At 37.6% G+C, this 22,098-nt stretch overlaps 1 protein-coding gene across 1 annotated transcript in view; it reads right to left on the bottom strand.

Annotated features, from left to right (window-relative positions):
* LOC135704200 (ATP-binding cassette sub-family G member 1-like) overlaps window positions 1–22,098 on the bottom strand; it is a 119,536-nt gene that overhangs the window by 63,627 nt on the left and 33,811 nt on the right. The gene's annotated exons all lie outside the window — the stretch shown is intronic.

Raw genomic sequence — 22,098 nt, 5'->3', positions numbered from 1 at the left:
TCGTCAACCACGTGGAGTGAGGGAAATATGATGGGGATAATTTATTGAAATGTTGGTCTTAGATTTTGCAAGACTTTTGAATCTTGATTCTGCTGCTTTGTTTGTTTAATTTTTACGATAAGATAACGATGGTTTGGAAATATTGTCGAACACGAAAAACTTCTCAACCAACGCAAAGGCATCGGAATTCGTTACAGTGACGTCGCCGTGACGTGTCTGTACAAAGGTGATATTCTATAATATTTGAGCTAGAATTTTAAAGCTTATACGGGAAAATGAATGGTAATCGAAACAAATTAAAAATGCTCGCCAAAGATTCACAATATCATCCATATCCTAAATTAATTTGCTGGAGATCGCAAAACAAATCGAAAGGCAGTTAGTAGCCGAGGGTTGTAAAGTTGATCCACATTCTACTGTACACCCTTTTCAACGTTCCTGAGCGGTGACTGAAGAACCGGTTCTTTATGTATTGCGCGCAGAGAGTAGAATAAATGGGAGAGTGCCTATACTTATAATTGACGGTTGGTTTTGGAAACGGTGAAGATTAGGTTATGTTGTGTGCTTGTGTTTTTTGTTTATTTTAAACTACAGTGACATCATCGCTGAGGTGGTAAAATATTCCATCGGACCGGATATTTGCGGCCTTTTCAATTAGTTCTAAGAGTGATATGTGATATTGTGTCGCACGCAGGGCTCTATATTTTCGAAGCTCTGAATTTAGTTCGTGTGTTTTCTTCCTTCAGGCAACGTGTTAAACGCATCACTTCCATAACGCCTGTCTAATCGAGGGGAGCGACACATCTAAATCTCAAGTCTAGATGCTCAACAAATCTTCCACTAGCGAATCAATCTACGAAAAATCTTCTTTCATTTCTCGCATCTACTTGCATCGTGCATCATCTTTTTGCAGGAAATCTTCAGAATCGTCGTCAATCTTCTTTCTATCTACTCAGCGTGCGCGCAGCTAGCCACAGCAAAACAAATCTTTCCTGCATCGTAGATAGAGTCGTCCCCCTCGTGTCTAATACGAAAATGAAAAAGAAGCACGCTACGAACGACAACAAAGATATCTAATTAACATGATATTCCGGTTATCAATTATGCGATACGTTTCCCTTTTGCGATCGCCACGCTATCTGGTGAGTGCACATTGAAACACTGGAGAAAATACATACACATCGAAGCACGCAACATTATAAGGGAATTGGAAGGTGGATTCAAAGTGGCTGAAACTTAATGATGATATAACTGACTACAATCCTGAAACTACACCTAATGATCACCTAATCAATCTATTTGTTTCGTCTGTTCGGGACATAAAACCACTGCGACCAATAATTTGATCTATTGTTGTATATCCCGTGTCCTTAATTTAGTGCATGTCGTAGGTCTCCATCACTATTGAGAAATGATGAAGTATTCGGTTTTGATACAGTTGTCCCAAGGAATCGAATCTAATTGAAAATACCCGCTATTTATACTCTTCGAAGAGTTCAAAGATCACTCAAAATTGGATTCCTTAGCAACAAAATTAAGCAATGACACCGATAATGACCATGCATTCTTAACACTTAACCCTAGTATTAACCACTTCAAACTAGGGAACAACGAATAGAATATTAGGAATCACATAGATGAAGACTAACGAACTCATTTTAAGTAAACCTGAGGACTTATCACTATTAACAAGGCATAAAAATAGACAAGGACTAAGACGTGTTTCTTTGATTATAGACTGTTCTGTTAATTATAAATACACTTTGTTAGTGAATTAAATAAAACTAGTGTAAAGTTTTAGGCCATTTTAGTACCTTCGGCTACAATTTTTACCACTTTAGACCAAACTTTCTTGAATTTTTTAACTGTATCCGCTGGTTTAACATGTTTCCTAAGCTTTGCCTTTGTCAACGCCCAGAAAGTTTCGATAGGGCGACCCTAATACAAATAACCATAAAAGAGAGCTTAACGACGTGTTCGGGGTATCATCCAAACCATTTGTGAGATAGTTTACCTATCCGGGATACAGTTCGTTTATGGTATTTGTTTATTAGGGCGAGCCTCATGGCAATTTCGCGGATCCATATCTTTTGGCACATATGTGACTTTATGATTCGTGTACCACTCTAGCAAGAAGAGTAGTAATCTGTTTTAAATAATCGAGAAATTCACACTGGCATATCGCCTGCCAAACCATGACCTTTTTGCCGAATTTTTGTAAATGGTGTAAATGGCTTTGACCGGTTCAGGAACATCCTTTACTTTGGTAGAACTGCGGTCCTGGCAGAGTCTGATAATCGAGATTCACGTATGTCTCATCATCCATGATTATACAACAGTTTTTCCTCAGCATTGAGTCGTACAGCTTCCGAGCTCTCGTCTTCACAAATGCAGCCTGCTTTTTGCTTCGTTTTGGTTGCTTCTGCTTCCGATGGGTTTCCAATCCCAATCTTTTCTTGGCCCGCCTGACATTTTTTGCCGAAGTAACGATCTTTTTCGCCACATCTCGCACTGATGCAGATGGATGCTGCTTAAAACGATCTCTTATCTTCCGGTTGATTTCAGGGTCAACGGGGTCAGGTTTTCTTCCACGCCTTGCAGAATCTTCGAAAGAGCATACTTCCGTAATGCGGTTTGTACTGCTCCAACGCTCATACCCTCCTTCTTAGACAATTTTCTTAAGGAAAGTCCACTCACGGTACACCATTTGCGCACAACCCGTTTTCTTTGTTCAGGAGTAAGGCCACGAATTTTCACATTTCCTCGCAAAGTATTAAAAAAACTGACAACACGTCAAAGAGTAGGATGTAAACATCAGGATGCAGCCAGAGTTTTGTAAAATAGTTCACGCAGTTTGAAATCACGGTTCATCGTTAGTGTATTTATAATTATCGGAACGGTCTTTACTGAAAAATCATGTTCTCATAGTTTGAAGTAGTCAGGAATAGGAATTTACCCACGTTACGTGGCAAAAAAATATTTAATGATGATCTATCAATTCATCAACCACAAATTCTGAGGAGAGTTGCTAGGAAATATGGATAATAGATCCAAAGAAATTTAATTCTTTTTAAATTTCAATCAATTGTTTGCAGAATTTCAAGCTAGTTTGGTGATGGTTTCAAGAGAATTTCTTAGAGAATTCATACAAAATTTGAGGGAATTTAAAGGAGCTTTTAAGCATAATTCAAAAGAAACTCTGAGTAGCCTTCCAATAGATTCTGATGACATTTCCAAGGGAATTCTAATGAGAATACATTTCCAAATTCTAAGTGGCATACCAAACGATTTCCAAGGAACATTCTTAACGAATTTTTGAGAAGATTTTCGAGAGAAATTAAATTCAAATTTATTTTTTGTTACTTCATACGTGAAGTTTACAATTTTCAGAGTTTGTTGGAAATGCTTTGCTAATATCAACATGAAGCTTTAGTGTGGTAATTTATAACTTTCCCTAGTTAATAAATTATCACCCTAAAGCTTCATGTTGATATTATAGAGTATCCCAGAAAGTATAAGCACACTTTCAACTCGCCGCCATTTCTACCCCGATGAAGTTTATCTGCTGTTGATCGATGTGTGTTGTTGTTTACTGATTGCTCAACAAAATTGCAAATCACAAAATCATCAAAATGCGAGGCATTGCCCCGGAAAAGCGCAAACAGATGCACCTATCAGTTAGGAAGTTGCCGAAAATGGAGGAATAAAGTATCGCAGCAGTCAAAACCGCCATCCGGAAGTTTGGTGAAGATGTTACCTTCGAGGACACATCGAAATCTGGCCGTAAACCGGGACCGGTGAACCGAAAAGTGGACCAGAAAATCGCCAAGCTTTCGTCAATAAAAAAGTGCCTCTGTTCGAGATTTGGTCAAAAAACTGAGAACATCGAAAAGTAACGTCCAACGTGCCAAGGCAAGAAACGGGTGCATCCGTCAAACCGAGCGCTCGGAAGCTATATGATAACCTGCTGTGTGGAATATTGGCGTGTGTTATCATGGACGATGAAACATGCGTCAAATTTGACTACAAGGCGCTTCCGGGAAACCAATACTACACAGTCCGTTATGGTCAGGAAGTTGACAATACCAAAAGTCAATTCATACCGAAACAGTTGGTAAGACGGCCATGGTTTGGCAAGCGATATGTGAGTGTGGAAAGTCTTCAAAGCCATTGTGACGAAGGAGACGATGAACACTGAAATTTACGTTCGGTAGTGTTTGATTCGGCGTCTGCGGCCCATGATCTGTCAACAGGCTTAGTACTATTTTGGACCAATTTGGTATCGATAGTTACTCGGTCAATCGAAACTTTTTGGGTCCTTTCCGAGGGATGTCTACGGAAACACTTTTAGGCAGCGAATTCAATCGAAGAATTTGAAAAAAAAGACTGGACAAAAGTGGCCAAAATTATCACCAAGGAATCTGTGCTGACGCTCATGGGCAGCGTCAGATAAAAAGTTCGCTCCTTGGCATACGATTAAAGGAGCTGCGAATAATTTTCATCCAATTGAAAGAGAATACGTTAGAGAACATATGCAAAGGCCTCAAAATCCAATATCAATCTGAGTAAGAAATTAACCAGTAATAGACCCCCATACGGTAGTAGAAAATACACAACTTAACAGCAGCAGTGACAATGTTGCACATTTCCAGGGTCAGTTGTTTATAAACAGTTGCTACCGCGTCGTCAGCGATGCGCGCTGGCTTAACTAGGTGCTTCGAGAAAGGTCAAAGTAAACATTGGTGAGTAAGCATCCTACATAGCCGTTCCTACCGCGAGGAGCATTAATTCTTGTTAAAAAAACAGACACCGACTTTCCAAGAGAAAAGCTATCTGTCTCGCTTTATATGTACATACTGGAGAAAAACTATTGTGTAGAGTTTAAGTAACAAATTCATGTATAAAAGGTTTCGAATAATAAAGAATCGGGGCAGTTGTTCTGATGAGTTTATTATCCGAGGTTTGCTAGGTGCGGACGAGCACAGTTCCAACCTCAGGATAACTGATTCATCAAAGAGCTTTTTCCATACAGTAGAAATGGAATTGCACTGTCTTTCATTTCACGGAGAAAGAAAGACCACGCGAGTTGTTGCTCTACGTTGGGCGCTTCACATCGGGAGTGAAACATGGATGCGCAACGGAGTATGGGCGCTTCATCTGGTGACAGCGGAAACTAAACCGCTATTTTCAAGTGTTGGAACGCCGAAATTTCGACTGGCTAAAATCAGTAAGTGTTAAAAAACCAAAAAGTGACTTTGATTAAATTACAAAAAAAAAAGGAAAAAGTGAACTAGTGATTAATAAAGAGTACAGCACATTGGTGCACATCTGGTCAACTATAAAGATATGGGGACTTCATCTGGACACTTCATCTGGGAACTTCATCGCAGACTCAACAAGGAATAACCCTGATCCTGCTCCTGATAGGGTGAGTACACAGTTAAAAAAAAATGTGTTAAGTTCTATTCTAGATACACATAAATGGAGCGTCTCATATCATACAAGTGAACATTATAAATTGATTAAAGTTCTGATACGTTTCAAGCAATGTTTTAAATATTGTACATTTAATCTTTGTAAGTAATATTTCTTGCAAGATGCTGGATTGCGTGATATGAAATATAAGTTTCCACTCATCAATGTCTACATCATAAGTAAAATTCAGAATTTTTGCGATGCAATTATTATCCTTTTTTTTCAATCACTTTAAGGGAACGTTAAATTAATTTCAACAAATTTAAAAGGTCAGCAGGCAAATTTAATTAACAAAGCACAAAACATGAAAAAAATAAAATTTGTCTTGAATTTACGCTGAAAGCGTTTTTGATCCAATTAAATTCGCGAAAAGGCAAGATAATAACAATATCCATAATTTAATAAGGGACAGAGAAACAGTCGCATTTTTTCTCGTTTGCTTCGAAAAACAAACAAAAAAATGGCAGAGTTCCCAACTGAAAGAGCTATTCAATGCATTCCAAAGTTCAGAGGCGCAGCCTCAGAATTACCATCGTTTCTATATCAGTGTGATTTCTTCGCTAAGAAATTGCCAGTTGAAAAATCGCATGAACCTTTAATTCAGGTAATTTTGATGAAATTGAAAGCTCCGGCATCAGGGTATTTCAAACGCATTTATGCAGAAACATGGCCCGAAGTGAGAACCAATCTCGAAAGAGAATTTGGGACAAATATTAAATTGGAAGAAATTTTTCAGAAAATCGAAACTTTGGAGCAAGGACCACACGAATCCTTTCAAGATTACAAAGATAGGGCATTAACATTAAAAGAACACGTGGATGAATATGAAGAAAATAATGCCAAAGGCAGAGAGTCATATGCACTACGGAATTTGAGGATACATTTTTTGGGAGGTTTGAAAAATAGGAACTTGAAAAATATGGCAAAATCACAGAAAAATAACACCTTCAAGGAACTAGTCAAATGTTTACAGGAAGAGTGTATCTACGAAAAACAAATTGAGAATATCGAAAAAAGACTTCAGTGTATTCACATCGCTGAAAAATCAAAATCACAAAGGAACCGAAATAATTGGGATAATCATGTCAATCAACCCAAATATTTTAACCAGTATCAACGAAACCATCAACAAATCAATTCGTTTGATAGAAAATTCGGATCTCATAGAGATTTTCCGAATAATTTCATTAGGTCTAATCAAAGGCCGTTCAATGGAAATCAAAATGGTTACAGGGGCACGAGTTACGAATACCAAGAAAATAATAATTTTAGCAGAAATATGAATAACAATAATTCACCGAATAGGTCAGACAATTACAACAGGAATGATAACGGAAACTACAACATAAATTACCAAGGTGAATACAGCAATAGATACAATGACGAAAACCGCAGAGAGAATTTCAGTATCAGAGATAATTTCAACACAAGACATAAAAAACTAAAATTCCGGAATCCTGGAAAGACACATGTTACAGATTCCCAATGTTTTCACGCTGGGATAAAATTTGACCCAGTCATTACAACAAAGCATAAATATCCAATGTTCGGCGGAAATAACGGGGATTTCTACTGGTATATGTCAACAGCAGAAAACCCGGAGTTCTTTTGCAGATACTATTTTAACACAAGTAAAACCGAAAATTTTATGCATAAAAGTATAGCATTGAAAGTGGGAGCAAAACTGATTAACCCACTTAGTGTGGCATATACAGAGATAGACGGAGAAGAAGAAGAATCATTTGGAGACATTTGGGTCAATTTAAAAATAGGCAGAAGTAACATACCAATAAAATTTAACTTAGTTCATAATTTAGCTGTACCAGCCACGATAGGCACAGCATTCGCAAGAGATCATATCGAAAGTATAGGTGGGAGCTTCAGATTTGCAATCTTCAAAAGCTTCTCTCATCCTATAAATAAAAAATATATTGATTATATACATAGAGAAAGTAGTGTGAAAGACATTAAACGATATGTGGAAATTGAACCATACGTTTTTAAAAAGGACATGGTAGGAATCACAGCGGATGAAAATATAATTGAGAGAAATAAGGAGCTCTCAAGTAAAAATAGTCATGAAATAGAATTTAATTTTCATGCAATAATGGGGAAACAAAATAAAAATAAGCAATATAATAACAGCGAATCACCCCTTTATAATATAATATCAAATAAAATAGCACTTAAAAAAATCTATTCTAGAGATAACTTATTTTTTGTTGAGATACCTACATCTAATAGCCCCGCATATAGGCTGAGATGTTTACTCGATACAGGTTCATCAGTAAATCTGCTCAGATATGAAGCAGTCAAATCACTAAGAATAGACCAAGTAAATACAAATGATACTATAACAATAGCGGGAATTGGTGGAAATACAAAAACAATGGGATCAGTTAACATAGGTTTAGTCATAGGAAACATAGTATTCCCAGCAAAATTTCATTTAATGACACATTTATTAGTACCATGTATACTCGGAGGAGAGTTCCTTCAAAAACATGTAGCACAAATTGGAAGAAATTTTGAATATGCTATTTTTGAGCTTGACACTTGCAAGAAAAACTATAAAGAAGACGAGTGTAAAGATTTTACACAAGTCCATACATTCAATGGAATGGAAATAGATGACCCGTCGGAAAATGATTTTTATCATGAAGAATATAATGAAGAAGGAAGTGAATATGACGACAGAGAAATGTTGGACTTAAATGCTGACATAGACTACGATATTGTCAAATACAAAAGTATTAAAATGCTTCAAGGACACGAACGATATAATAAAATCTTCGAACAGATCGAACTTGATCATTTATCACGAAGCGCTTTAGAATCAATTGAATCAATTTTAAGTAATTTTAGTGATGTGTTTTTTCTTGAGGGTGATAAACTGACCCACACAGATGCGGCAGTGCACGAAATAGAAACTTCAACGAACGTACCCATTAATAAACGGCAATACAGATTCCCAGAAGCAACAAAAAAGCAAATTAATGAAGAAATCGAAGAAATGTATAGGCAAGGTATCATCAGACCAAGTAAAAGCCCGTGGAATGCACCAGTCTTGTGTATACCAAAAAGGGACTTGGATGCAGCTGGAAATAAGAAATATAGAATTGTAGTGGATTTTAGGGCTTTAAATTTGATAACTAAGCCTTTTGTATATCCAATTCCACTCATCAATGAAATCATGGATAATCTTGGAGATAGTGTATATTTTTCAACATTGGATTTAAAGTCGGGATTTTATCAAATCCCAATCGATCCAAAAGATGCCGCTAAAACAGCCTTCTCAACCCCAAAAGGACACTTTGAATTTACAAGAATGCCTATGGGATTAAGGAATAGTCCATCAACTTTTCAAAAATTAATGAATACGGTACTATACGAAATCGGAGATGTTCGAGCCGTTGTTTATCTGGATGATGTCATCATTTCAGGAAGAACAATCGAAGAACATAATGAAAACTTATATAAAGTGTTGCAAGGACTACGCAAACATAATTTAAAATTGGAACCGGTGAAATGCAAAATTTTGAAAACAGAAATCAAATATCTTGGTCATATAATAAATCAATATGGTATAAAACCAACCAAAGAAAATGTAGAAAGTATACAAAAGATGAAAAGTCCATCTACAGTGAAAGATGTTCGATCATTTTTAGGTACAATAAATTTTTATGGAAAATTCATTCCCAACATTGCAAAGTACAGGAAACCTTTGAACGATTTATTGAAGAAGAATGTAAAATTTGTATGGACGCGTGAATGTGAGGAAGCTTTCGAAATGCTTAAAACATGCCTCATATCTGAACCTTTGTTAGTAAGGCCTAATTATGAGGATACATTTGTCATCACCACAGATGCTAGCAATTACGCGATAGGAGCGGTGTTATCTAATGAGAAAACTGTCGATAGACCGATCGCCTTTGCGAGCAGGGCATTAATAGGTGCAGAAAGTAGATACCATACAATCGAGAAAGAATTATTAGCGATCGTTTGGGCGGTTGACTATTTTAGACATTTTATATTTGATCAAAAATTCATTGTTTACACAGATCACAGGCCTCTAATTTCAATTTGGCGGTTAAAGGAAACGTCACCCACATTAACAAGACTGCGACTTAAGCTGCAAGGTCTTAAATGTGATATACGCTACAAACAAGGGAAAGAGAACATTGTTGCAGACTTTTTGTCAAGGCTACCATGCACGAAGGAAAACAAAAACGTCAACCAGATTCAACCAACAAGTTATTGTCAGGGGCAATCAAGGTTACAACGTTGTAATTGTAAAAAAGGTAACGTAAACATTAAGAATCAACAACATACGTCGGTAGAACAAGAGCAGGTAGTTGCAGTCGTTACGCGACAGCAGCAAAGAATGCAGAGGCAGACAACCCAAACAGAAATAAACAACAAGCGATCAAGCGATTCCACTGACCAATATTTGAGAACTGACCAACCTCAAAGGAACTCAGTTTTTAATGAATTAGTTAACATGGATATAAGTGACAATGAAAACACCACAAAGAAAGATGATAACCACAATTTATACAATGATTTCAAAGCAAGCGTAGAACAATCATTAGTAAACACAGATGAACTTATGATTTCAGGGCAATTAACTAATGACTCAGCAGATGCTACATTAGTTATATTAAATAGTAGATCAGCCTACAAGGAAATTTCAACTCTGTGTAATTTACCACATGGATTGAAGGATTATGACAAAAATGGAATTATAAATATACCAAACGAAAAGATTGCAGGATTGATTATCGAGGGGAAAAATAACTCTTTGCTCAATGGTAAAAGTTTCCTAAAGAAACTCAATAGGAGCTTTATGGAAGGTCCTGACTATCTAAAGCAAGCAAAACATGTCCATATATTATCATTTCGCAAAATAAAACTGTTTGAAGTATTACAAATGATACAATTCATATCATTGAAATTTGATAAGAAAATTTCTTTGTACAATGCAGACTCTGAACGTATACAAATAGAGGGTGAAGAAATCGAAACAATTTTACGAGAATTTCATGACGCACCCCTAGGTGGACATGTAGGAGCAAAACGTATGCGAAAGAGAGTTGGATCTCTTTTTACATGGAAAAATATGAGACGAGACATTGAAGATTATGTAAGAAAATGCGATTCGTGTCAGAAAAACAAAATTTGCAAGTCCAACAAAATTCCAATGAAAATTACTACAACAGCTACAGAGCCGTTTGAAAAATTATTTATGGATATCGTTGTTTTACCCGAATCGGAATGGGGTAATAAATACGGATTAGTCGTTCAAGATGACTTAACCAGATATTTAATTGTCGCATGTATGGAAAATCAGGAAGCACAAACAGTAGCAAGAACTTTTGTCGAAAATGTGATCTGTAAATTCGGGTGTCCAAAAGAAATAGTGACAGATCAAGGTGCGAACTTCATGAGTAACCTCATGAAAAACATATGTAAAATTTTGAAAATTAAAAAAATCAACACAAGTGCATACCATCCACAGGCGAATTTCGTGGAACGTTCAAACAGAGAGTTGAAAACCTATTTACGACAATTTATTCGAGGGAATCAAAGAACATGGGACCAATTGATACCATACTTCAACTTTGAATACAATACAACGATAAACTCTTCAACAAATTACACCCCATTTGAGTTATTATATGGACGAAAGGCAAAAATTCCCACATCCATTTATAGAAAAGGTAACTCCACAATGGACTATCATGATTACGTTGGTGAAATGAAGAGTATTTTGAGCAACATTCATTATAACGCAAGAGAAAACTTGAAAATATCAAAAGAAAAGCGGAAGGTTCAATATGACAAAAATTCAAATCAATGGCAACCAATGTGGGGAGATTTAGTTTTAGTGCAATCAAACCCTATGGGGGTAGGACAAAAACTACAGAGTATGTGGCGTGGCCCATACACAGTAATGGAAATTCCTAGTGAACAAACCGTGGTAATACAGAATGGGAAGAAATTAGAAAAAATCCACGTCAATCGTATAAAGCGATACAATGATTAATCAATGAACAATGAAAAGTACGCGGAACAAATTCGTCAGTAGCGACAAATAATTATTTATTTATCGATTATTATATACATAATATTTATATTATAATTAAGAACAGAGAGACACACATATTAAAATAACAATTAAAATTTGGATGTTAATCCAGGAGATGGCTATGAAAATGGAAAGAATACTGCGAGCAAATAATAAAAATATTAGTGAAAAAAAAAGAAGTGATAAACTGTAGCTAATGTATAAGAGGGATACATGGAATGTTTGTGAGAGAGTGCGTTAGACAAGGGAAGACGTTCCCGGAACGAATGATGTATATGGTGATGATTAAATTGAATAGTAATATAAATAAATAATAAGAATAAAAATCGAATAGATATTATTGACTAAATGATAATGACCCCGGGGTATGTGTATATAAAATTAAGCATTGTTATTTGAAAATGAATTTATGGAATAACCAGAATGATAAGAGACAATTGAAAATTGTAAAGAAAAAGTATGTATTAAATTTCAATTGGGATTAATAAGGAATTGAACAAAATGTTCAAAACATGCATATATGGAGATGGAAACATAAAAGCGAAGCTTCAGATAAAGTTTCAAGAAAATGAAAACAAAGGTAAAATTATATATAGTTAATAATAGTAGACAGTATTTTCTAATATAATTAGTGATGAAAACATTTCAAAGAGATACAAAAAATTTCGACCTATATGTAATGCATGCAGTAATTGAATGATTCAGCTAATAAAACAAATATATTCATCAAAAAAAGAGCAAAATATTTTGCAGTACGATTTTGAATGGATCGAAGAGCTAAGGATTGACATAACAGCACACAATATGGGTTAAATTACTGAAAAACAGTTACAGATTTATACAATAATTTCATTAAAAAAAAAATTTCACGTTGAAAAATAATACTTATGACAATGATGAAAAAAAAAAACGGTGACAAACAAGATCAAAGTGGACAAGAAAATTGTACCTACAAAGCGCTTTGGACTAACTGTGTACTAGAATCTCACAGCGAGATTGAATACAAAACAATTTTGAACAGAAAATACCGTCAAAACACAGCATTAATATACTGTAAATGATCCCAGAGTCGTAAATGATGTTATGGTTGACAATTTATTAAAGGCCGTTTTATTTTTTACAGACCGTTACAGATGTGGAGATAAACAATTGGACAATGGCATTCGGAATCCAGAATGCACGAGAATTTATGAATGAGTCTAACTGAAATTTAAGTTTACTTACAGATACCCACCGTTTCCACTCAATTAGCGAAGACGAGCACTTGCAGTAATTTTGCCACTTACAAGACATTAATTGAATTTACTAAAAAAAAAAAAAATTAAACGTATGGCCAGAGGAACCTGGAACCGAGCATAAATGAATCTAATTACAGATACGTGCCGTTTTAAACCTCATTAGGAGAAAGAGAGTACTTGCTGCAATTTCATGACGTAGCCATCCAGATGCTTTGAAGAATTGGTGAGTTACAACTACAAACAAAAAAGAGTTAAACGAAGTAAGAGAAAAAGTAGGGTAATAAAATAAAAATACTAGCAAAACATGATGAAAGATATCAGAATAAGAAGTATGACACAAAGGAACAAAGTTAAGAGTAAAACAAGAAGTGTAATATCGACAATCAGATAAAAATGTTCAGTTAAAGTAATTAATTCTGAATTTGTTTGCAGAAAATAGATAGCATACTGATTATTTATTGTGTGGATGAAAATATGAAATTGAAAAAAATAAGAGCAGCAAGCAACTAACGAAGAATATTATTAATCATATCATGTCAATGATATCAAAGTATGTAAACCAAGTTAAAAAAAAAAATATTATAGTTGATTCAAAAGATGAGTAGAAAATAATTTGAATATACCAAAGTTATAGTTTAATTAATGTTTTAGAGTGAAATTGATAAAAAAAAAAATATCCAAAAGATAATTATTGGTGATACAGTGAGAAAGGGAAAATCGATTTTGGATATCCTTGGATGTACCAGGTGGCGAATCTAAGAGACCGTCAACAGCGAAGGAAGAGTCACATTCACAATGGCTAGATGACAATCGAAAGACAAATCATGCGGAAGATTGAAGATTGACGGTGTTGGGTAGGATCATCGGAAAACTATAAGGAACAGGAAGATGGAATCGAGTGGTTTATCGAGGATAACAGAATTGATGAGCAATCTTTGGCATAAGCTCATCACACAGCATGTAAAAAGACAAACTACTTCAGCAACGGTTTCGCAAACATCATCATAAAACTACAGAACATACAACGTAACGTTTGATATGACATCATTAAACATCAAACTCAAAAATGGCAATGAAGCACAATCAAGTACACAACTAACGCATGGTATGGCACAAACAATAAATTGACTAGCTGCATATATAATCACAGATAGAACACAGTCGTGGATAAAATCCAAAACAAGTTTACATCTTATAACGAAAATCAAAAAAAAAGATGTGGAATTATACTACACCATAGAGAAAGTTGAAGTTCTAATAAGCACTAAAAAAGTTTCCAACAGAAACATACATAATGACGAGATGCGATCAGTACAAGACATAGATATGAAAGACGATGAAGAGTAACCTGAATGCGGCAAACAACGAATCATAGATGGCGGGTAATGGCAGATACACCCACACCTGATATTTGATATCAACCAAATGACGAGTCAGGAACAGCTTTCAATTGCATGGATGAACGAGCAGAAATGAAGGAGCTTTTACGAAAGGTACAATTGAGGATCACCCTAAGGTTAGGAGAAATATGACAACAAGAAAGCACGAAATTTTCAAATGGAAGATTACCAACTCAAGCTTATTGATAATAGTTTTTGAAAAATGATTCTCAAGCTCAGTAAGTAAGGGGGGATGCAACAACCCCAAATTCTAACATCACTCCTTATAGTGAATTATTCGTAATAGTTCTATACAATGTTAACATTAAATATCAATTGCAACAAGAATGGTATAACTCAACTAAACGCATAATTAACGTAAGTCAGTTAGGCAAATTTTCATATCAGCAAAACGCGTGATAAAACTTGTTAACACAGATGATTTAGCCAAATGACAAAATTTAGTTAAAGTATGAACGACTGAATATGTTTATCAATAGTACAAAGTAGTGTCTTAAGAAAGGCACAGTAGGAGTAAGAACCATAATAAGAAGATCCAGTTAAAAATTTAGCAAATATAGAATAGTTACCAGCGCATATCCTTGAGAAGAATCTCTTCGATATTATTCTCAAGCTGGTTAAGTAAGAGGGGATGCAAAGGCCTCAAAATCCAATATCAATCTGAGTAAGAAATTAACCAGTAATAGACCCCCATACGGTAGTAGAAAATACACAACTTAACAGCAGCAGTGACAATGTTGCACATTTCCAGGGTCAGTTGTTTATAAACAGTTGCTACCGCGTCGTCAGCGATGCGCGCTGGCTTAACTAGGTGCTTCGAGAAAGGTCAAAGTAAACATTGGTGAGTAAGCATCCTACATAGCCGTTCCTACCGCGAGGAGCATTAATTCTTGTTAAAAAAACAGACACCGACTTTCCAAGAGAAAAGCTATCTGTCTCGCTTTATATGTACATACTGGAGAAAAACTATTGTGTAGAGTTTAAGTAACAAATTCATGTATAAAAGGTTTCGAATAATAAAGAATCGGGGCAGTTGTTCTGATGAGTTTATTATCCGAGGTTTGCTAGGTGCGGACGAGCACAGTTCCAACCTCAGGATAACTGATTCATCAAAGAGCTTTTTCCATACAGTAGAAATGGAATTGCACTGTCTTTCATTTCACGGAGAAAGAAAGACCACGCGAGTTGTTGCTCTACGTTGGGCGCTTCACATCGGGAGTGAAACATGGATGCGCAACGGAGTATGGGCGCTTCACATATATAGCTACAATACGACAGACACACCACAAGCCATCACGAATCAACCCGTCAGCAACTTGGACCTAGAAACTGACGGCTACCATCGGTAACCGTCAGCAGAAAGTTTGGATCCAGTAACCACCAGCCACCATCGACAGCCCAGGAAACCTGGACTTCAACCCGATCGTACAACGTTCCACATAGGCAGGCCGGTAGTATATAGTAAATAGCATAGTAAGCAATTAGTAGGTTAAATTAATCGAGCAGTCTTTAGTTAGAAGTGTTAGAGTAAAGTTCAATTTGTAACTTAATTAGTGAAAAAAACTGTGTTTATACTTTCTGGGACAGCCTATAGTAAAGCATTTCCAACAATATTTGAGAAATTAAAGCAAATTTTTGAATTATTAAAAATTCGAATATAAATGCAGAGTGAGTTTTTAAGAGTTTTCTGGAGGGAATTCCTCGAAATTTTTTCATAAAATTTCAAGATTTTTTGGAGGAAATTTCCAGAGAATACAGGACAGAAATATTACGGAACACCAAAGGCGTAAAAAACATAACTTGAGTTGCGCGGGATTACGGGCGCGGCTCTCTGCAGCGTCCCTCCATCGCCCGGTGTTGTACCAGGCATGCAGTGAGGCCCTCTCACGGGGCCCTACCGTGCCACAACATACCGTGAGTGAGCAGGATGTGACCCGAAAGATGGTGAACTATAACTGATCAGGTTGAAGGCAGAGGAAATCCTGATGGAGGACCGAAGCAGTTCTGACGTGCAAATCGATTGTCAGAATTGGGCATAAGGGCGAAAGACCAACCCAACCATTTATTAGCTGGTTCCCTCAGGATAGCTGGAACACGCAACGTTTCGAACTCTATTCTTATCTGGTAAAGCGAATGATTAGAGGCCTTAGGTTCGAAATGATCTTAAGGGGGTAGTCCACTCTGGCGGCATGAAAAATAGGTCATTTTTCTGAGGGTAAATAACGATCAATTCAAAAAAAGAAATGCATGGTTTTGTCAATTGGAATGTCCTCTTTAATTGAGATTTTTTTGGCGCGATTGGATGTCTCCTTTAACCGCTGCATCAGGTTCCCCAGGAGACCTCTCGTCTGAGTCGTCGCGGGGCGGGACGTCTGGCGGTCACACTACTGGAGCTGGAACAACGAATTTTTTTTTTGGTATTCTCTGATAGATGACCCAGTCTTGAACGTAGCCGTTTTTGATTTGGTTGAAAAATAAAAATTTGGCGACGTTTTGAAAAAAACAGTCCGTTTTTGTACCCTAAAATTGGAGACAAAAGCTTGCACCAAAAATCCATTTTTGATTCCTTTGAAAATCGGCTACGTACAAGACTAGAAAAAAAGGTACTTAACTCGAAAATTCAATCGCCGTTTAAATCGAATGAGCCGTTTCTAAAATACAGCGCCCGCCAATTTTGAAAACATCGTTTAGAGATAATCGCGGCAGCAGTTGGAACTACTAAGACACGCCGTTTCGCCGGCAACGGGCGGGTACTCCGAGCGCTCACCTGAGCGCGCTTGGAGCGTCTGGACACGAGTCCACTAATCTGCCTATAACTTTGGAACGATGTCACTTGCGGACTTGCGGTCAAGTCTATGTCAAAGTAGACATTCTAAAGTATTTTTTTAAATTTTCAGAGTGGACTACACCCTTAACCTATTTTCAAACTATAGAAGGGTACGTACCATAACATTCTTGCATGATGTTATTGCAGCGTTGACGTTGGGCCGGCCCCCTGCGGTCGTGCCTCCATAAGCGGCGTAGAAGATACCTGTGTGCATAGTGCGCCAAGTTTTGGTAAGCAGAACTGGTGCTGTGGGATGAACCAAACGTAATGTTACGGCGCCTAAATAAACGACGCATCATAGATACCATGAAAGGTGTTGATTGCTACAGACAGCAGGACGGTTCACATGGAAGTCGTCATCCGCTAAGGAGTGTGTACCCGAGCAAAGTCGGTTGACAAAATGAAAGCAAATCGATATTAAAGTGTGCAGTTCCTATCATAATGAAAACTCATTTTGATTTCAAATTTTGCGACATAAGTCTGATATCATATTGTGCTTTCATTATGCAGTCAAGACGTTTTAAATGAAAGCAACTTAACTTGAAGTTCTGCTGTTTACGTCTTGTTTAAAATTTAATTGAAATTCATCTGTCGTTGAACTAATGATTATCGTTTATCTGATTTGTTTAACACATTTTAGGTCATTCGTGACTTGCCCGCGGTGAGATTGGAGCCTAAGTCTTTCAGCTTCAGAAACATAAATGGTAACCATTTACTCTAGGCCCGTATTCAGTTAAACATTATGAATGCAAAATCAGTAATCAAATTGATTTCATTCACAGCAGGATTAGTTTTCCGTTTGCTTCAACAGTGTAAAATTTTGCTCTCATTTTTGCTGTGTTAACCGTTAAGTCAACCAAAATGAGATCAACTGGAGTATTCAAAATAAGTTACATCATAACAGCAAATTTTGATTTAAATTAGTTCTTCAGCTTTGCTCGGGTAGGGTCTGGTTATGTGCGTTGAAGTGCCTGGCGTAAGCCGACATGGAGCCGCAACTAGCACAGATCTTGGTGGTAGTAGCAAATATTCGAATGAGATCTTGGATGACTGAAGTGGACGAGGGTTTCGTGTCAACAGCAGTTGAATACGAGTTAGTCAATCCTAAGCTCTATGAGAAACCTGATACATATATATTAAGCATTCAACCAAATATAACAAATACCATGTGTGTGTGTGCTGTTGATGCAACATCCTCTTTTCTGTTTTACAGTTACGCTAGCCATGGAAGTCTTTCATAGAGAGATCAAGCTGAACATTGCATTAGGTCCTCAGTAACATTGATCGATTCTCTTCGTCGACCTTCTCTTTCGTTAATAACATGATCACAGAACCGTTTCTTGATGTGTTTGTCGTATTAGATGCAAGATAAAAGCTTCTTTTATCGATCTGTATGCTGAAAATACCTAGGAATGTCTTTTCATGGCCATGGGGATGCAAAGAGAAAGTCGACGAAGAGAGTCTGTCAATGTTACTTAGGACCTAATGCAATGTTCAGCTTGATATATGGTTGGACATGTAGAGCATGGTATTAAATTGCTGTGTCGATATTCTCTTCTTGAACCTTGAAAATTGAAGACTGGGGCACGCAAACTCTCAACAGCTTGTACCGAATCCGCAGCAGGTCTCCAAGGTTAAGAGTCTCTAGTCGATAGTTTAATGTAGGTAAGGGAAGTCGGAAAATTAGATCCATAATTTCGGGATAAGGATTGGCTTTGAAAACTGGGATGACTAGGGCTATGCTCCCGGTACGCGGAGGGGGTTTGCCTCAATGCGTTCCTCCGTGGGTGCACGCTTGCGCACGGGGCCTTCGCGGGCTCCCGTGTATGAGTGTGTGTCCCGCGGGCGCTGCAGTCATCACCAAACAATCAATTAAGAACTGGCACGGCTGAGGGAATCCGACTGTCTAATTAAAACAAAGCATTGTGATGGCCTCAACAGTTGTTCACACAATGTGATTTCTGCCCAGTGCTCTGAATGTCAACGTGAAGAAATTCAAGCAAGCGCGGGTAAACGGCGGGAGTAACTATGACTTTCTTAAGGTAGCCAAATGCCTTGTCATCTAATTAATGACGCGCATAAATGGATTAACGAGATTCCCTTTGTCCCTATTGCTAACTAGCGAAACCAAAGCCAAGGGAACGGGCTTGGAAACTAGCGGTGAAAGAAGACCCTGTTGAGCTTAACCCTAGTGTGGCATTGTAAGGCAATATAAGGGGATACATGATCAGGTGGAACAAGTGCTAAGGTCATTGCAACCTCCTAGCATAAGGTTTTTTGTTCAGCGTTCAGTCATGTCGTCATTTCTGGCCATAATGCAGAAGACCGAGCCTGCGGTCATCGCGTCCGTCACGCGGCTCTGGGCGTGCGATCTGAACGGGTGGCTTCGGCTGCCCTAGTAGGGTCCCACCCTCGGGCCCCTAAGGCACACACGGCCACAGTTTGCTCAACGTTCACACAGCACGCCGATGACAATAAGACATCTGTATACTCCAAGTCATGGACAGTGCAAGGTGCGAAGTTTGACTGGAGCGGTACATCTCCGAAACAATACGATCCTTTTGGTTTAAAGAATTTTTAGCAAGAGGTGTCAGAAAAGTTCTTCTTCTTTTTCCTCGCATTTCAAGCTTATTGCGTATGACATATTAGCTTATTGCGTGCTCTCAACTTAGTGTTCTAGATGCACTTCCACAGTTATTAACACTCCGAATACGGTGGGTAAAAAACTTTACGCCGACTACGAAGCCTCCGAAAAACGTGTAACGGCAAGTTTGCAATGGCACAACTTAGCCATTTCTTAATGAATTTCAAAAATTGTGGTACCTTTAGAATTCCTTGGGTTTCTAGATGATTTTGATTGCAAAAAACTTGAAAATAGAGTCGTCTACTTTTTTAAAAAGCGAAAAGAGTTGTTACACGTTTTTTTGAAAGGTGTGTTTGTAGGGTTTTGCAAGTGGCGCAAGATCTGTAATTTAGATTAATGGGCACAAATGTTCACAATTAGCCAGAATACAGTCATGGTTCCTAAATATGGATCCTGGAGACAACGGAACGGTCCTCGAAAAATCCGGAACATCCGTAAAAATGGTCAATCCATGATCCTGATCCTAGAGCTCTGCGGTTTTTTTTAAAACATTAAGAACTGTGATATAAACAAATATTTGGGGTCGTGACATAAACATGTACCTGGATGGCCATGGGACCGTCCTCCGGAAGATCCGGAACATCCGTAAAAGTGATCAACCCATGAAACTGATCCTAGAGCTACGCGTTTTTTTTAAATTAGGATCTGTGATATAAGAATGAATTTGGATCATGGACCAAGATGGCCATCGGACCGCCAGCGGAAGATCCGGAACATCCGTAAAAGTAGTAAATCCACGATCCTGATCTTAGAGCTCCGTGGTTTTCTTGAATACATTAGGAACTGTGATGATAGAAAGAATTTGGGATTGTGACATAAACATGAATCTGGATGTCCATAGTACCATCCTGCGGAAGATCCGGAACATCCGTGAAAGTGGTCAAACAATGAAAATGATCCTAGAGCTCCGCAGTTTTTGAAAAAAACACTAAGACCTGAGATGATAGAATGAATTTGGGGTCGTGACATAAACATGGACCTTGATGGGCATGGGACCGTCCTCCAAAAGATCCGGAACACCCGTGAAAGTGGAAAATTCACGAAACTGATCCGAGAGCTCCGTGGTTTTCTTGAAAACGTTAGGAACTGCGATATTAGAATGAATTTGGGATCGTGACATAAACATGGACCCAGATGGCCATCGGACCGTCCTCCGCAAGATCCGAAAATTCCGTAAAAGTGGTCATTGTATGAAACTGACCCTAGAGCTCCAAGGTTTTTTCGAAATCACTTGGAACTGTCATATATAAATTAATTTGCGGTCGTGACATAAACATGTACCTAGAAGGCCATGGGACCGTCCTCCGCAAGATCTAGAACATCTTTAAAAATGGTCAATCTTTGAAACTGATCCTAGAGTTCTACGGTTTTTTCGAAAGCATGTGGTATAAGAAAGAATTCGGGGTCATGACATAAACACGTACCGGAGACGAACCAGCCCAGGGCTCAAAGTCTCCTTAATAAAGATAAAAAACACGGACCTGGATGGCCATAGGACCGTCCTCCGAAAGATACGGAACATCCGTAAAAGTGATCCAGATCCAGTGATTACTATGTTTGATTGCAAGTCAGGTAGAGGATGTGTCAGGGTTTTATTCTTTCTTGACTTGACAAACAATCACAAAGTCACGAATCGGCTCTGCACAAAAAGCCGTTTGACACTTCTCTCTACCAACCGACGGTGATGAAACGTTTATTTCAACACTACCAACATGAAGAAAATTTCACTTCGCACCACTCAGGGTATAAGTATTAGCATAGTAAATATCATGGTTGAAAAGAAGATGAATTGTAATTAAAATAAATCTAGGTTATTTGTATACTGTCATACTTATTTTCTTATTTACTTATTTACTGTTTAAATATTAAGTGTTGCATGTTTATATTTAAAATTATGCTATATATTCAAAATGCTGGGACGGGAGAGAGCATCAGGGCATCATTGAAGTTGTAACTGGACAATGAAGCGGAGTGTCAACCGAAGTCTATGAGAAAAGGTGTACTGTCATTTTAGATAGTTACATTTTACTCCAACAGTTGCAATGAATTTAACGCTCTCTTCTCAAACAAAGCATCCCCTGTAAAGCTTAACAACGCGGGTTTCGCGTAAGTGTCGCTGCTTATGGGCCCGTCCAACCCTTTTGGCCCTTCATACAGCAGTATGTTGAATTCAGAATGATTACGAAATTTGATCTTGCTGTTGAGTGGAGCCGCATGCGGCTCTGCTAGGATGATGGCATCTTACATACAAACATACATAATTTTAGCGTACCTAACAAAAAAAAAAAATCTAGGGAGGGGAGGGGGGGGGGGATGGTCGGGGGGGAACTTCAGCAATTTAACTTTAAATTTATTTATTGCGGACTGGCTCCCAAGTGATGCACATTGAGTGAGTCCGCATTACCCAGAGTTTAACATGTTTAAAA

Source organism: Ochlerotatus camptorhynchus, unplaced genomic scaffold (genome assembly GCF_037179485.1).
Source record: "Ochlerotatus camptorhynchus isolate MF236.1 unplaced genomic scaffold, CSIRO-AGI_Acam_v1.1 ptg000232l, whole genome shotgun sequence".
NCBI lineage: Eukaryota > Metazoa > Arthropoda > Insecta > Diptera > Culicidae > Ochlerotatus > Ochlerotatus camptorhynchus.
The sequence above is the reverse complement of the archived record's forward strand: the minus strand, read 5'-3'. Positions and strand labels throughout refer to the sequence as shown.